This window comes from Pavona decussata, unplaced genomic scaffold, assembly GCF_977016875.1.
Source record: "Pavona decussata unplaced genomic scaffold, jaPavDecu1.1 SCAFFOLD_371, whole genome shotgun sequence".
Lineage (NCBI taxonomy): Eukaryota > Metazoa > Cnidaria > Anthozoa > Scleractinia > Agariciidae > Pavona > Pavona decussata.
Genome location: NW_028145747.1, coordinates 1,621,875 through 1,639,056, shown reverse-complemented (window position 1 = coordinate 1,639,056; position 17,182 = coordinate 1,621,875). Strand labels below are relative to the sequence as shown.

Genomic DNA, 17,182 nt, shown 5'->3' with positions numbered 1-17,182 from the left:
AAACTTAATGCTACACCCTAACAACTTTAATTTAAGATAATACTGAGTAGGAGGAAAATGCCTTTGTTACAGATCTGTTTTTTTCGTGCTTCTACAAAGGCTTGGTTATGGGTGTTTGGATGCATTCGGACTATCAGAAAACTACATAGATCCCATAGGATCACTATACGAGCATTATATATCACTCTAGAAGAGCGGAAAAAGTATTAGGAGGCGAAGCTGGGCGAGAGAGAAGGAATAAGGGGGAAGGGTACATCCTTTCAAAAAGCATGAAGAAAGAGCAATTATCAAGGGATTGCAATGGGCGCTATCTACAAAATGACGGTTTTCTAAAGCCTGCACTGGAAACCCAGTATAGAGAGGAAAGAAGGGCATTCAGCGAGTACTAGCTCACAGTACATGATTACGACTGCAGAATCTGAAATTATTGGAAGGTGGTAACTCCAGGAAGCTCACTGTGGCAGAATTAAATAAGTATTTAGACCACCACAATCTACCATTGAGAGGCAAGAAGGCTGACAGGGTGAGATCCATAGTGCTACATCTTGCTGCTGATGTTCTACTTCAAGCTTGCTGAAGATGAAGAGGATGCCGAAGAGGAGGACATTTTTTTGCCGAAATTATTTTTGCCGCTCTTTGGTTCTCATAGTCTTTGACCATCCAGATCTTGCACAAAGGCGCAACGAGTTGTTTTAGAAAAATAGAAGAGCACTGAGAAAGATCTAAAAGATCAACGATAGCAAGCTCACACGTGCAGTAACTTCAAAAACCAAATTGTGAATCCAGAAGCAACTCGAGCTGCGAGAGGACGTCGTCAAAAGTTAGGTGTACTTGTTGCTCAATAATTATTCAGACAACAGCAAGAACTTATAATGTACAATAATAGGATCGTTCAAATAACGAACTACCCTAGGGAAGCGGCGAAACCTTCGCAGTTTTAATTTCTAAAGGTCGGGAAAAAACAGAAGAAATACTGAGGTTAAAGATTGCAGTCAGAGATGGAGAGATGGAAGAGGCCGTTGTTTTCAAGCAATGGCTGCTAAGGTCGTCCAGCCCAAATAATAGCTGCTAGAGGTAGCTCTAACAAGATCCTCCGAAACAGGGCAGATAGAGTAACCACCTCCAGATTAAAGCTTTGAGAGAACATATTGAGTCAACGTAATGCGCAGATAAAAATTTCTTGGATTAATATTTGCGCAATACAAACCAAATCAATATTAATATTAACATAATCAGCAATACGAACCCAATTGGGTGGGACAACAACATGACCGACCTGAACAGAGGAAGAACTGGATTCATCCCCTACAAAGAGAGAGGAAAGACATGCCCAACCAAATTTCTCTTTGCCAATCGGAACGGTTTGCTAATCCAAAGGCTACTTGGAATACACAGAACACAGAGCGCATATGGTTTTCTTACACGAGCCAAGCCCAGTGGCTGGATATGATCAGAATAAAGACCATATCTGCCTTTAATGGGACGTTTGATCGATAAAGGGGCAGCTTCTGACCCTTTGGAGGAGGAGGATTCCATGCCGCTGATATATACTAATCTCATCGATACTTCAAATTCAGATGAGCCCGGCCCGAGCTACGTTGTGACAAGTTTGGGGAATCTCTCTTAGAAACACATGAAGTCGCCAAGTTATGTCGCTAGTACAACTTCGTGTCACCGTTGTTGAGCATTCATTCATTAAAGACGGCAACATTAAACTGAAAGCGAAGCGGCCTGCAAGCCAACATTGTGCAAGAGATGTATATCACTGTGAAGCTGATATCGTACAAACGAATTACTGGCCTACTGTGATCTAGATCTGTTACAATCTGCTGTATGCAGAATTTCCAATTTAAGGAATATTTATGAATGTACTTTTGGTCAAAAAACAACCACGATCACCATAACATTACAACGCCCTTGAGTTTGTTACTGAAACACGAGACTTAAAAATTAATCAAGTTTGTCATTTGTTAATGGGTTACGTATGCAAACGTACAATGCTGCTTATAAATATTACTCTCTTTGGAACCATTCCTAACTCACGCAAGATTGTTTCCACTAAAGTGCAGATTCAAGGATTACGATTTCAAACAAATAATCCAGCTGGACTGATTTGACTTTGCCAGGATCACTGTTGAATGCTTTAAACTGGTGCAGCCAAACGACGTCAGCCTAACAAGAGTCTGATTCCATCTGGGAAAGGCTTCAAGCGGGAATTTTTAGTTCAATTACTGCCCGTAAGTTAAATATGTCCATTTGTTCCTATAGCAAATGACATAACAGTAGCCAATTAATGATAGGAATTGCCTGAATTAATACAGTTGCCTTGTTGAGGCTATTAAGGAACTAAGGGCGAAGACACTGCGATCATGCCAGACAGTTTTGACTGACTGCTACTGCGATTTGTTTATCTCTTAAACGTGTTACATTTTTCAAGATAATCATTATGTTGTAAGAAACATACATATACCTAAAGTTTCTATCAACAGGATATGGCTGTGAAGCCTCCACGATAATGTTTACGAAATGTCAACTGATCGAAAAAAAGCCATGCCAATTACTAGAGAACATTTGCCTTGCAAGATTAGGAACTTAATGCCACGCAGTGATGTCTTCGCCATCGAGATGGCCATTTTCATTTCACTCAGGAGGGTGGGCGCCGAAAATCACGGAATATGTTAACTATAGTAACGCCGAGAACGTCCAGAGGAAACGGCACCCCAAACTTCAGGATTACAGAATCAACCATGGACTTTAAAGTGAATCTCTTTAGACAATCGCGTTTGACTACGTGTCAGTGCCATAAAACTGGCTTTTTCAAATTCTTCAATGAGCAACATAAAAATCAGAAGGAACGACACTGCGAAATTCAACCTCACCTGGGGTTTTGAAAGGTTACGAAATTTATTAGCAGCTTGTCTTACCTTGCCTTAGCTGACTTATTCAGTTTTCCATACTTCTCTTTACTGATCAGCAAAGAATATTGGTATCCTTTTATTAGACAAAATTGTCCGAACATCCATGCATGTTGTTATTTGCCAAATTGTCTGGTCTTCTGTGTAAGATATCGGTCGATATATACTCGGCACAAATCATGCACTCGACGGAAAAAGGAGATCCCCACTTTTTACTAATTATTAGAGAAGGAAGTGGTAGAACTTTACACGACAATTCGTGCTCATCGAACAGTAATGCATCAAACTAATGCATCACCCTTAGTGACAGTGTTAAGATGAACAATTGCATTTGAAGCAACAGCATAAGAAGAAATTTACGAAACATCCCTTAGCGACACGGAATTTCCATTAAAAGCCATGAGAATTCTTCCTTTAATTGATTTAAAGAGTTCCATCGATTCACATTGATCCAAGTCAACGTTTTTCCCTTTCTCATCAATCACAAAAATCAAATTTCCTTCACGGAGTCCGCCATTTAAGTTAAAGCAGCTAAATTTAACAATCGATTAACAAGCAATCGAGCCGGACAACACGAAAGTCCTCCAAATGGTCAGTTGGCAGCCATTATCCTTTTTATATACAACAAATCAATTTTTAAACGCAGCCATCAAGTATATCACCTCGCGGCGCCAACACAGATCCAAGGTTTCTTTGTATTGAGAGAGAAAAAGCATAAGACAAGACGAACAAAACAACTTGAACTACACATGGCCTTATAAAGAATTAGGAAGACTTTCCCTTCAGCACAGAGGTACTATGATATCGAATGCTCTCTCCGACAAAGTCAAGAACTGTGATAACGTCGACACCTTCAAAAAACGCTTACAAAACCATCAATGACTTTAGCTTCGATGAAGAGGGCTCCCTCCTTATGAACAAGAATGACTCCTTTTATTATTCTTGACTCCATTTTTATTCTCAATAATCCATCTCCTTTTAGTCTTCTTAATCATACATGCGTAATACACATTCGCTCACATGTTGTAACACATTTTTTGTCATTATTTTCTTCCTGTAAATTCGTTAGTTTACTTTAGGCAGGTCCACATCAGCCTGCGTTATCAAATAAAGTGTATGTATTTTTATACGTATGTATGTACAGCATCGAATACAAAAAAGCCTGTTTGAATCGAACAATTCTACTAGTGACAACTTAACATTTTTTTCGTCTGCAGAAGTAACAATTTTCTTCCTTTTGCATATGTTGTTGTTTTTATTGTTTTGGCTGCCCAATAAAGTCAACTCTTAAGTCTTAAAGTCTTAAAGAAAATAACCTAAATACCTTGAGCTAATTCAAAATATATATTTATGTGTTTTAATTCTAATGTTAAATCATTATACTTCATCCTCTGTGTGATTTGTAGAGTGTCTCTATTTTTGCTCGCTAGTGGCCGGGTGCAAACTTGCAGAAAATCGTCACATAGGAATGGATAATTTCCCGTTTCAAAAGAAGAGGATGATTGCAATTCATGACAGACAATTAAATTTACAGTCTATTATAACTCTGGCGGCAACTGTTCGGCAACAAGTCGGTCAGTTTGATAAACACTGAAGTTTAAAGTATTTCGAAGGTCATTAAGAAGGGTTAAGACTCCTCATTCCGTATTGATCATCGCAAAAGATGGCACGCAAGCGAATTGCACGGAATCTGATTCATATGCAAAAATTAACCTACTTAGACCACAAGGCCCAAAAGAGGTAGTCTTAGGTTACCTAGTAAGAAGTTTCGTTGGTTTAAAGTAACTGTTAATTTGGACGAGATTTTTCTATTGAGCTTGCAGCTTATGGAATTGTACAAATTGTTCCCTGTTGATTGCTTTAAAATATATACATATATATACATTTAGTTTCTCAGCTCTGATAACATTTACCTACTATCCCACAAAGAACTATGGTCACGTTAGTTTATTCTTCCCCTGCTTTAATTTCAGATACTGTCTCTATTCAGGATTAATACTACACAGAAAGCCACTATTCCTACAAGTTCAGGCACAAACTGCAAGTTTTAATGCGGCCTCGGTCACAATTAGGACAAATTATTTTATACTCAGTAAAGGAAAGAACATTCAGTTTCAGTTAGAGGTAATAAAATATACCTTCAAAAGCAGAGTGAATGGCGGCACCTTAACGCACTAAAGTTGACGCGGTTGTCTGCATGACCTTTTCATGTAAACTGGCATCATTCCTCCTTTCTTCGTTCTACACAATATATCCACTCACAAAACGAACCACTGTGGTTCTACAAATAACAAAATTCTAAACATTTATTAGGATTTTAGCGGTCATACTAGAATTTAGCAATAGATTGAACCTAAAAAGAAACAGAACACAAATAATTGCCACATAAGTGATTGTGTGTATCGATCGATAGAGTCTCTGTTTACGCTCCAGCATGAAGTCAAGCATTTGCTATGGTCATGCCGCAAAACATGCTTGCTTTCTCTGGTAACACGTAGCAAACGACTTTCTCAGTGAAAGCCTAAAGTTGGAAATCTTGAAGTAACTTAAAAATTAAATAATTTGCAGCCATGAGCCTATTGTTTTTTGACACACATGATACACTTTAATCGGTATCTTGAAGACTATTCCACTGGTTACTCAGTGAAGTTTTCATGACGTCTCACATTTTCACTTGAATAATCCACGCACCTCTTTCACCCCAATTTTTTTTAACCCTAATAATCTTTTTACTCATGGTCAGCTAAACAGTAGCTAAAAGCATCTTTACTGCCTCTACGCGAAAAGCTACTAGTCCCACAAGTTCATGCACAAACTGCAGGTTTTATATTAAGCGAGGCATGCGGCCTCGGTCGCAATTGAGACAAATTATTTTATACTCCTAAAGTGAAGAACATTTACTTTCAGCAAGAAATAAGTAATAAAAAATGCCTTCAAAAGCACAGCGAATGCACCTTCGCGCAGTGGAATACACGCTTCTGCAAAATCTAATTTGTGCACATTAAATTGGCATCATTCCACCTTCTTCGTTCTAGAAGATCTCCTCTCACAAAACGGGAGACTGTGGTTCTAAAAATATCAAAATATAAAACATTCATTAGGATTCTAGCAGTCATACTAGAATTTAGCCATAGATTGAACAGAACATATAATTACCACATAATTGCGATTGTATCGATCGATGGAAGCCTCTGTTTACGCTCCAGTATAAAGTAAAGTATTTGCTATGGGCAGGTAGCAAAACATGCCTGCTTTCTCTGGTAAAAACGTCATTCGCAAAAAAAAAAAAAAATACCATGCTGAAGACAAACTAACAGGATCGACTCGCAAGTTATTTCCCAAGTGATTAATTTTCACGGAATCAAGAATGGATGAGCTAGTGAATGATTTGATTCACACGCAAGAGCATCAGCTATCTTGAAACGTGACAGACGGAAAAAGTGAACACCGGGAAAATTCTCTTTCTAAAATCAGGTTTAACACGTAGCGAAGGACCTTCTCAGTAAAAACCTGAAGTTGGCAATTTTGAAGTAAGTTTAAAATAAAATCATTGGCGGCCATGAGACTATTGTTGTTTAACACACACATATATACTTTAATCGGTATCTTGAATGACTTTGACTTGTTACTGGAGTTTTCATGACCTCTCACATAATAATCCACGCACCTCTTCCACCTCACATTTAATGATCTTTTTACTCACGATCATTCCCTCGGCTAAACAGTGGCTAAAAACATCTTCATTGCCTCTAGTATTCCAAAGGATTAATCTGACTACACGGAAAGCCACAAGTCGTACAAGTTCTTGCACAAACTGCAAGTATTAATGCGGCCTCGGTCACAATTAGGACAAATTATTTTATACTCCTAAAGGGAGAAACATTTATTTTCAGTTAGAAGTAATAAATGTGCTTCAAAAGCACAGTGAATGTACCTTCGCGCAGTGAAGTAGACGCGGTTGTCTTCTGGCCATGACCTCAGTTTTTGTATAAATTGTTATTATCACCTCAACCTTCTTCGCTCTAGCATATCTCTATTCACGAAACGAGCCACTGTGGTTCTAAAAATATCAAAATTCAAAACATTTATTAGGATTCTAGCGATCATACTAAAATTTAGCTATAGATTGAACCGAAAACGAAACAGAACGTATAATCACCACATAACCGATTGTTTGTAATAATAGATAGAGTCTCTGCATGTTTACGCTCCAGCATAAAGTCAAGCAATTTCCATGGCCATGCCGCAAAAAACACGCTTGCTTTCTCCGGTAAAAACGTTATTCGCAAAAAAAAAAATAGTATGCTGAAGACAAACTAACATGTTCCACTCGCACGTTATTTTCCAAGTATTAAATTTTTACGAAATCAAGAATAGATGATCTAGTGAATGATTTGATTCACACGCAAGTCCATCTTGAAACGTGACAGACGGACAAATGAAGACCGAGAAAATTATCTTCTTAAAATTAGGTAACACGTAGCGAAAGACGTTCACAATAAAAGCCTAAAGTTGGCAATCTTGAAGTAAGTTAAACTTGATTAAATCATTTGCGGCCATGAGCCTATTATTGTCACAAACATAATCCACGACCCTCTTTCACCTCAATTTTTTTTAAATTTAATAATCTTTTTAATCATGGTCAGTACCTCGGCTAGACAGTGGCTAAAAACATCTTCACTGCCTCTACACGAAAGCTACTAGTCCCAGAAGTTCATGCACAAACTACAGGTTTTATATTAAGCGAGGCATACGGCCTCGGTCGCAATTGAGACAAATTATTTTATACTCCTAAAGTGAAGAACATTTACTTTCAGTACGAAATCAATAATTAAAAAAATGCCCTCAAAAGCACAGCAAATGCACCTTCGCGCAGTGGAGTACACGCTTCTGCAAGACCTAATTTGTGCACTTTAAATTGGCATCATTCCACCTTCTCCGTTCTAGAAGATCTTCATTCTCGAAACGGGCCACTGTGCTTCTAAACATATCAAAATATAAAACATTTATTAGGATTCTAGCTGTCATACTAGAATTTAGCTATAGATTGAACCCAAAAAGAAACAGAGCATATAATTACCACATAATTCCGTTTGTATCGATCGATAGAGTCTCTGTTTAAGCTCCAGTATAAGGTCAAGAAATTGCTATGGGTATGCCGCAAAACATGCTTGCTTTCTCTGGTAAAAACGTCATTCGCAAAAAAAAAATACTATGCTGAAGACAAACTAACAGCATCGACTTGCAAGTTATTTCCCCAGTGATTAATTTTTAGGAAATCAAGAGTGGATGAGCTAGTGAATTATTTGGTCTATTTGATTCACGCGCTAGTGCATCAGTTATCTTGAAACGTGACAGACGGAAAAATTAAGACCGAGGAAATTCCCTTTTTAAAATTAGGTAACACGTAGCGAAGGACTTTCACAGTAAAAACCTGAAAATTAAATCATTAATTTCCGAATTGCGGCCATGAGCCTATTGTTGTTTAACACACACATATATACTTTAATCGGTATCTTGAAGACTAATTCACTGGTTATCAAATTGGAGTTTTCATGACCTCTCACATTTTCACTTGAATAATCCACGCACCTCTTCCACCGCAAATTTAATCATCTTTTTACTGCTGATCAGTCCCTCGGCTAAACAGTGGCTAAAAACATCTTCACTGCCTCTAGTACTCCAAAGGATTAATCTGACTACACGGAAAGCCACTAGTCCTACAAGTTCATGCACAAACTGCAAGTTTTAATGCGGCCTCGGTCACAATTAAGACAAATTATTTTATACTCCTAAAGGGAGGAACATTTATTTTCAGTTAAAAGTAATAAATCTGCTTCAAAAGCACAGTCAATGTACCTTCGCGCAGTGAAGTAGACGCGGTTGTCTTCTGGCCATGACCTCATGTCAGTTTTTGCATAAATTGCTATCATTTCAACCTTCTTCCCTCTAGAAGATCTCCGCTCGCGAAACGAGTCACAATAGTTCTAAAAATATCAAAATTCAAAACAATTATAAAGATTCTCGCGGTCATACTAGAATTTAGCAATAGGTTGAACCAAAAAGAAACAGAACGTATAATTACTACGAAATAAAGAATGGATGAGCTAGTGAATGATTTGATTCACACGCAAGTGTATCAGCTATCTTTAAACGTGACAGACGGACAAATGAAAACCGAGTAAATTATTCTTTTAAAATTAGGGAACACGTAGCGAAGGACGTTCACAATAAAAACCTGAGGTTGGTAATCTGGAAGAAAGTTAAAAATTTAAATCATTTGCCGCCATTAGCCTACTGTTGTTTAACACACACAATCCACGACCCTCTTTCACCTCTTTTTTTATTTTAGTTTAATAATCTTTTTACTCATGATCAGTCCCTCGGCTAAGCAGTGGCTAAAAACATCTTCTCTGCCTGCCACGGAAAGCCACTAGTCCTACAAGTTCATGCACAAACAGCAGGTCAGTTTATATTAAGCGAGGCATGTGGCCTCCGTCGCAATCAACACAAATTATTTGATACTCGTAAAGGGAATAACATTGACTTTCACTTAAAAGCAATAAAAAATGCCTTCAAAAGCACAACGAATGCACCTTCGCGCAGTGGAAAACGTGCGGTTGTCTTCTGCATGACCTTTTTGTATAAATTGGCATCATTCCACAGAAGCCTTTCTTCGTTCTAGAAGATCTCACCAATAGCGAATCCATTCACGAAATGAGCCACTGTAGTTCTAAAACCGTGATTAAAATTTAAATTCTAGCGGTCAATTGCAAGTGCAAGAATTTAGCTATAGATTAAACCCAAAACAAAACAGAACATATAATTACCACATAACTGATTGTTTGTATCAATCAGTAGAGTCTCTGTTTACGGCTACAGCATAAAGTCAAGCATTTGCATGCTATGGGCACGCCGCAAAACATGCTTGCTTTTTTCTACTGAAAATGTCATTATTTCGCAATAAATATTCAACTGGTATATGTTGAATCGATTTACTTAAAGGTGAAAAATTCAAATGGAGCAAAGATTCGACACTGAGCAAAGCCTATTGCAATAACAGGATTAGTGAAACATCGATTCAGTTCCATTCATTTCCTTTTGAAATAGTAAATGCGGCAAAACTCAAAAGCCGTTCCAGAAGACAACGTTTTATCGAATCAATCTGTCGCATATGTCATTATTAAAAATGATTCAAACACGATCAGAGATTCTGTTACTGGTTCAGCGTAGTCACCGCCTCAGTGAAATCCTAAATTGTAGTCATCGTAGATATGTATTAACGATACTGCAAAACATTTCCACATGGTGCAATTGATTTGTTTTATTTATTTGTGCGAAAAATAAATATGCAATTTTCGCCTATTCTTTTAATACCATGACCCAATGAAGCGTCACAAATACTATGTTGTTCCCTCTCACCTTGTTTATATAGGAAAATGTATTCAAATTGTCTTAATCACTAAAAAACTTCTGGTGGTTTGAGTCCACTATCCTTGCTCTAAGGTTTTGAGTTCTGAAAAGTCTTTTGCTTCGTAGGGGTCTTAGGGTTGAACGAACTGTAATACATGAGGACTCCTCCTTTAAACAACTACAGCGATACGCCATACTGACCTTCTCTGCCGGTTCATGCAAACAGCTAATCTTCTCTGAAGGCTGATCTTTCTTGCTGGGATCAGAATCTTTGTTCCTCGATCGCAAACTGAAGACCACATGAAATGCTTTCAATGTATATAAGTTTTGTCTCCCTGCAAATTCAATTTGTGTCGACGAAAAAGTTCCAAAATTTTCCCCAAAATTGTCTTCTTGCATTGAAGAAGTCACGGAAATTAACTATGCACCAAACCTTAATTGACCATACCCCGCCTCCTGTGAGGAAAAGGAGAGGTACAGTCGAGGAATGTGACGCAATATAGATTTTTGACCGTTTTAGTGGACTGTCTAACAAATTTTTTCAGACATTTAGAGACTCGTTTGACCATCCACAAATTCCCTGCAATGGGTATTTGGACAAAAACCTCAGCTAAGTTCAAAAGCTGCACCACTGCCCTGCCCTACCCTACTGCGGATCGGTTTTCGCCAGTGGAAGGCGTATGCAAAGCAATAAATCCCAAAACTGTGGAATACAAGGATCCGGTCATCTGGAAGGCGGAATCCGCAATACAGAATTGGAAACTATTTGAGAGAAACTGCAAAATCTTATTAGCCACTATTAGCAGGGCGGGATCAACGCCAACGCAATTTTAAAAATATGATTATTTGTACTCAGCGCTCTCTCCCTGCTCCACCTCAATCCTCCGAAGTGGCCTTTTTTTGGAATATCCTTTCCACTCACTTAATTTACTCACTGCAAATAAAGGCATTTTCTTTTTCTACCCTACCCCACTGAAAGTGAACGGTGCCTCGGTTTTCATCTCGCTTCCGAGAACACGACTATGATGGAGTCATTTCATATTTCACAAAACTTTCAAAGCTTTTAGTTCCCGCTAAGATGATGAGACGATGGGGTGGGCACATGTTGCTTTTTAAAACATCTTCTCAACTGGACCCATTGCGTAATGTCTCACATTATAAGTACGTTCTTCATCTTCCTAAGGTAAAATACGTCAATGTAATCTTTACCTACATAAATCTGCCAATGTGGTAATCCGAACCTTGCTGACATCTACCCGATTTTCTCCTAAATGGACATGTCATCCAGTACAATGAAGATTTTTTTATAGTTTAATTCGATCTCTGGCTACTCTGGAATAAGATAGAAACGGAATGTTTAATGTAATTCATTCTTCACGTTCCGCAATCTAGTAATTTGTAAAAAGGTAAAATGGTACAATTAATAACAATTCTAAAAACAAAACATAAGCATTCTCGATGAACACTTTGAATGTGCAATCAGAGCAAACTTCGTACAAAAATATTGTTTAAAAGAACCGACACAGAACATTAAAGAAATTGATGGTTTTAAGCGGACACTTTTAAATAATATGTTTTATACGAAATGATTTTTAATATATTTTTTGAACAATTTTGAACATATTTTGAATTTCATTAAATTACCGTAAATAAGTTTTCTTTTCTTAATTATTATGTAATAGTTAACATTGTTGCTGAAAGTCCCTGTTGAATGGAGTCTCAATAAAGTATGTATGTATATATGTATGTATCTATGTATCTATGTATCTATGTATCTATGTAAAGTTGCTCCTTTCCACAGGGCACAACCCCCGCGTTGCACCGACGAGTTTAAAATCGCTGAAAGCCATTTGATATTCGTACTCGTTGGAGGTACTGACTGGGTTAATTTTTTGTAGGTGGAAGAAGAAACCACTCCGGCACAATAAGCAGACTACCAAATGAACATAATAACACGGATGCTAGTAAAGTAGGAAACCACACTGAGCCATTGCAGTTCAACGCTATCGAGCACCGGATACAGCGTCGATACAGGTCATGGTTCCACTCCTAGTGGAGTAAAGCTTGCACACAGACCTTCTGAGAACTTAGTATAGTGAACTGACATAATGGGTTGAAGTTGGCAATCAGACACACCAGCAGCATCCTTGGAACATAATGAAAAAGAAAACGTAATAAGTGCTAACAGAGGTGAGGCTGCCTTCAAATAAATGGAGTTCTCTTAGTTACTAACTTGCTTAATTGAGATCGTAACCACTAAGTGCCTCAACTGCTTTTCAGAAGTTGGCACGCCTTTTTGACAGTACCCTCTTAGAAGCGAAGTTGTTTGTAAGTAGCATATATCTCTGCTCTAAATAATTCTCAAAGTTTAACGCAGTTTCTACATTCGTAGAGTTAGTTACATAATTATAGGGTAAACTTTTAAAAATGGACCTGAAACCACTTTTATTCATGATAGTTAAAACGTTTCTCTGGTTAAAAATATATGTACGTTAAAAAATCAAATTTTTTAAATACCCAACGTTTCGGCCAAAACTTCAGCCTTCATCAGGGGAAGTGATAAGAAATTTAAAAAGTAAAATTCTAATCACTATCCCCTGATGAAGGCCGAAGTTTTGTCCGAAACGTTGGGTTTTTTAAAAAATTGTGTTTTCTATACGTATACATATTTAATTTTTAACCAGAGAAACGTTTTAACTATCATTTTAATAATTTCTGTAACACATTTTAATTGGCAAAAATTTACTGTTAACCTATAGTGTCCATAACAATTAGGATAAAGTCTCGCGGTCTTCATGGCGAGACGTTTTTAGAGGCTGTCTGCGTTAGAACGGATAAGTCAAATTTCGGCTTTTCACCGATTTTGCCCGGTGAGGGTAAAAGGAGGAAAGAGTTTGCGGAATAGTATGTGGAATGGCGTGCGGAATGGCATAATTATGCGAAATACGACTTACGCGGGAAATAAATTAACTGAAGAGCGCATCCTGTTTTCGCGCCAATTTTATAAGAGCAGCAGTTTTTTCGATGTTGCGGACTATTAAACAACCAAACAACAGATCTAGGATTAGAAAATATACGCCTGGGATAGAACATGTCTGATCGCTGGTTAGGAAGTGACAGTGAAGAAATCGATGAAGTTTCGCATTCAAGGAACTAAGAATAAATTAAGATTCTAGTTGGCAAAAAGAACGTGGCAGCGAGTAGCCTAGACAAAAAGCAACACCAGACTGGAGAAATAACATCGGTCCAAGGCCAAAACTATTATGTGAGAAATTTTATATTTAAACTCGGTCATTTTATCAGACTCTTTGACGGTTACAATTTGTATAACTCATGGGAAAAATATGTTCTACTCTTTCTTACCTTACATTTTCGTCGAGCGACGAGTGCGCAAGTCCCTGTTGAGCTGCTGAGCTAGCTACCCAATCTCGTACCCAGAGTCTTCAGGCTTTTTGGTCAGCGGGGCAACGCCGGGAAGACTTTGGGGACATCGAAAAAATTCAATTTTTTTGATTGGCTGTTCCGAAACGGTTTCCATTGTTTTACCGCAGAAATCCTGCGGTTATTAAATTCGATGTCCCCAGACTCTTCCCGAAGCCTGAAGACTCTGGGTACGAGATTGCCAGCTACCTAGCTATTTAATACGGCGATTCAGGTAGCTATAGTTCAGTTACGCGTTATCGAACTAAACATATCCGTCTTTAACTAAGGTCTTTCAGTGCCAGACGTCCCAACCTAAAATGAGATTTAAAAGCGAAAAAGCCCTAGAGCAAAAAAGCAGACGACAAGTATGGTGTCTAATTATCGACACTGGTTGTTTCAAAAGTTGTGAAACTATTCTTATCACAAATGCATTTTGGTCAAATTGTTGTTCATTTTCCCGCTCATGATAAATGAATCAGCGAGGATACAGGGTATGAGAATTGATCTTTCACCGAGGGTTTAAAACAAAAGAAAAAAAAGGTTTATTATTTGCACTCGGTAAAGGATCAATCTTTGTCCTGAGAAGACTTCACGCTGCCACGTTATTTTTGTCAACCGAAGTCGCATGGAGTAAAGTAAACAGGAAATTTAATTTACTACGGATTTACTCATAGTTTCTTGAATGCAAAAACTATAAACAGTTTTCATCGTTTTCTTTACTCTCACTTCTTCCAAATCAACAATCAGACGATCAAATCCTCGAATTGTTGTTAATATTGAGCAAGAGTCCGCGGCATCAAAAAAGCTGCTGCTCTTATAAAATTGGCGCGAAAACATGACGCGCTCTTCAGTTAATTTATATACCGCGTAAATCGTATTTCGCATAATTATTCCTTTTCGCACGCCATTCCACATACCATTCCGCAAACTCTTTCCTCCTTTTACCCTCACCGGATTTTGCCTGATTTTTTCTACGAACATCAATCATTATATCCCATAATCAAATATCACATTTACTGAGCTCAATGCGTTTTTTTTTCCGTTGTTGGCGAGACGGTTTACAAGGTGACCCCAAAACTACCCAATTTACCTTAAGTTTGGGGACTCTACAATTTATCTATACATTGGCATGCTGGCGCTGGCAAAACGTCATTCCTGGCTCAAAAAGCTTGAATATTTTACAAATTGAAATTCCATTTGTCAATAACAACTTAAATGTTCAACTTTTGTTTTCTGTGAAATTTTGACTGTTACAATTTTTTCAAAATACCTCCTGCTAAACTTCAGGATGCATTAAACGTGGCATACATGTAGTTAAAGCCTATTTTCACAAATGTGGGACCTGACTTAGGGTCAAGTCTATTTTAACTCAAAAGTACTAACACCAATCTACTAATGTATGGAATAAACTTTGTGGGCACTCTACGCTGCGTGCCGTACAGAGCTCCGCGATTTCTCTAATATTCACGGATTCACGGATTTGAACATTTTGTTTCGTGGCCGTTTTTTTCATTCGCATCGCACGGCTCTCATGTGTCTGTAAACACACACGAATTTAAAAGCTCTGAAATAATTCTACCAAAAGCCAAAGATTATTTTCCCGTATTCGCCATTTGTTAACGTTTATTTTAAAATAGAGACTAGAACTATTACTTACTATAGGAGCAGAATTGACACAGTTTTAAAATTCCAAACATTTTTCCCTGGGCGCTATCTTGCTCTCGCAGAAAATATCATGTTTACTTTATTCGACGGCCGTTTACAGGTCATTTGTAAACGAAAATGCTTTCTTCCAGACAACAATCGATAATTTTTCATTATGTTACGTGTTTCAAGCTGTACACAGATACTTTAATCGTTTATTAAATTAATTTTTGAAAAAATATTTTTTCGTGGCCGTGTTTTTCTCATTCGCACCACACGGCTCTCATGTGGTTGTAAACACACACAAGTTTAAAAGCTCTGAAATAATTCTACCAAACACCAAAGACTATTTTCCCGTATTCTCCATTTGTTAAAGTTTATTTTATAGAGACTAGAATTATTACTACAGGAGCAGAATTGATACAGTTTTGAATTTCCAAACATTTTTCTCCGGGCCGCTCAGTTGCTATTACACCAAAAAATTATCATGACGTGTAATTTGAAGGCCGTTTACAAATCATTTGGAAACGAAAATGCTTTCTTCCAGGCAACTATCGATATTTTTTGTTTATGTTACGTGTTTCAAGCTGTACACAGATACTTTAAACGTTTCGATGCCACCAATATTCGCAGAGAAATTAGTTTTTGAACATTTTGTTTTGGAGCCGTGTACATGCAACGCATTTGCGCCGCTCTGCTTCAATGCGCTTGGACTCTATAAACACGCACAAGTTTTAAACACTTTAATATTTCAGGCCACAACCAAGCGTTAAAGTGTTAAAATTTTTGTAAGGGCCAGAATTGTTTTAGTAGCAGCAATATTGACTGAGTTATGATTTTTTCAAACATTTTTATCCGAGCGCCAAATAAGTCTGGGAACCCTGTTAAACAACGACGACGGTAGCAACAACATTTGAACAAAAAAAAATCGCTCCGCAATTAAATTTTGATACATTTCTTTGCCGTCCTCCACAAAACAACAACGTGAAATGACCTAATCTAAGGCATTAAGGGAGAACATGAGCAAACGACGGTGAATTTTTCTTACTCTGTTAACTTGAACGCAACTCCTACCAATTTAGGCAACTTGCTAGCCGTTTCCTAGTCTAATGCGTTTCTGAGTAACAATCAATATAACTTTTTTCCTTATTTTACATGTTTCAAGCTTTACAAATATACTTCAATCGTTTCGGTAGGACAAATATTCGTGGAGAAACTAAGTTTTGAACATTTTGTTTCGGGGCAGTTTCGTTCGCACCGCACGGTTCTCATTCAGTTGTGAACACACTTAAAGAAACCAAGAGTGATTTCCCCGTGTTCTCCTTTTCTTGACGTTTATTTAGCTATAGATTTCAGTAGGAGCAATATTGACTGAGTTCTTAATTTTACACATGTAATGGAGTAAGAGAGAATATAAGTTTAATTCAGGAGTAAACTAACAACGATAAAACTTAATGTCAGGCATCAATTTATTGTTCACCTGCGCTGTAAAGCTTCCTACTGCTTGGAAATCAGCGAAAATAGATCGATAAAAATAGCAAACGGTGGATCTAAAAAAGGAACTTAGGGAGTAATTTCTTCCACTGAATTTGACCTGCTCCTTCCTCCCATCAAAAGGACACTGTTATGCTCGGTTATCATTCGTTGTCAGAAGAAGTAGCGAGATGAAAGCACTTCAGTGTTTGCCATGACTGATTTCAGTTTCTTAGCTAAACAAATGTCAATCCGATCCAAGTTTTTAGCTTTTGACACAAATAATCGTTTGCTGTTTCTTGTAAGAGACACGA

General features: G+C 37.7%; 1 long non-coding RNA gene across 3 annotated transcripts in view; it reads left to right on the top strand.

Annotated features, from left to right (window-relative positions):
- Nucleotides 1-17,182, top strand: part of LOC146452409 (uncharacterized) — an 87,390-nt gene that overhangs the window by 53,854 nt on the left and 16,354 nt on the right. For all 3 annotated transcript variants that reach the window (XR_014859761.1, XR_014859760.1, XR_014859759.1), the window contains one exon: nt 12,227-12,518. This is a non-coding gene — a long non-coding RNA (uncharacterized LOC146452409). The remainder of the gene's footprint in view (nt 1-12,226; nt 12,519-17,182) is intronic.